Raw genomic sequence first — 1,432 nt, 5'->3', positions numbered from 1 at the left:
ACTTCTGTGCTGGGATGTGTTGCAAAAAGCTCTTGCAGAAGCCTTGCTCACTGAGACCTCATGTAGAAAAGTAACACGCTGCAGGTATCTGTGGAAACATGATCTGCCAAAGCTGAAGATGGTGGCATGGAATCATCTCATGGAGGAAGTTCACCAAGGAAGGGACTTGCCACATTGCCACTAACTTTATGTATGCAGCTAGCAGTAATGTTAAAATATATGTGAAGCATGGGGTATAGTCTTGGAAGGTTGTCTGGCCTTTAGGTGACTTGAAGTTTTCTATCTCTTTGGCCTGGAATAAACTTAGTTTGGAAGGTCTAAGGATGTCTGGAGTAGTTTTTCATTGTCTTTAGCTCAGGGGTAAATATCAGACAAGGTCTTTGCCACCCTGCTTTGGCCCAGCTTTGGTGCATGACCAAATAGCTGAAATACTTAAAACATTCTACGGGCAAAAAATAGAGGCCAGAGGAAAGTGTACATGCTTTCAAGAGTGTTGGATCATACTGTTTTGGGAAGGAGGAGTCTATGAGGATATGGATTACTCCACAGTATTTTAATGTTTGAGTTGCTTGGGAATTTTTACATACCACTCTCAATCTTGATTTGGAGTCTGACCTGGTAGAACAAAGAGGCCAGTTTTGCTATAGTGCAGTATTTGAGCCAAAGGAAGAGGAACACTGTTAATTTGGGAAAATCCTTTGAGCAGTTTGGCTGGAGAACCTTGTTTTGGTTTGTTTCTTTAATTCTCTTGCAGACTGTTTTTCAATCTGGAGCCTTGGAGCCTAGGTAGTTTTAGGTATGGCTTCCAGATAAATTCTTAGCTTTATGGGACCTGCCAATCTCTGCCATATTTCTTTTCCCATTGACCTTTGGTGAACCAAGACCAGCCATGCAAGTCTAGATCCTAAGCTGAACTCCAAGGCACATGTGCTCTGATCCCAGAACTTAGATGGAAGAAAGGTCCTGTTCTGTGCAGGCATTCAAAACTTTGCGGACTGGTGCTTGTCTTCTTGCTCTGTATGACTGCCAGGGCCTAAAGGTCTGGTCAGAAGAGATGACAGTTGAAAAATCTTCATCTGTCCATTCAATTTCCTATGATTTGCATTTGCTGTCAGGTGCTGGACAACAATGACTCAAGCAGCAGTCCCTGTACTAAGTTGCATACTACGTTGTTGGTACATGTTACAAAAAGAGAGGGGACAGCAAGAACAATAAGTGATCTTTATAGAGGCTTATGAAGACTCATGGGATGAATCTTATGGCTGAGGAGCCTCACTGAACATGCATTGTGGGTGTAACTGTAGAATCACAGAATCATAGAATCATTAAGGTTGGAAGAGACCTCCAAGATCATCGAGTCCAACCGTCAACCCAACACCACCATGCCTACTAAACCATGTCCCTAAGCGCCTCATCTACCCGTCTTTTAAAT

The 1,432-nt window shown here is 42.9% G+C and overlaps 1 protein-coding gene across 1 annotated transcript in view; it reads left to right on the top strand.

Annotated features, from left to right (window-relative positions):
* Positions 1–1,432, top strand: part of STXBP5L (syntaxin binding protein 5-like) — a 211,335-nt gene that overhangs the window by 106,708 nt on the left and 103,195 nt on the right. The gene's annotated exons all lie outside the window — the stretch shown is intronic.

This window comes from Pygoscelis adeliae, unplaced genomic scaffold (assembly GCF_000699105.1).
Source record: "Pygoscelis adeliae isolate BGI_AS28 unplaced genomic scaffold, ASM69910v1 Scaffold120, whole genome shotgun sequence".
Lineage (NCBI taxonomy): Eukaryota > Metazoa > Chordata > Aves > Sphenisciformes > Spheniscidae > Pygoscelis > Pygoscelis adeliae.
The sequence above is the reverse complement of the archived record's forward strand: the minus strand, read 5'-3'. Positions and strand labels throughout refer to the sequence as shown.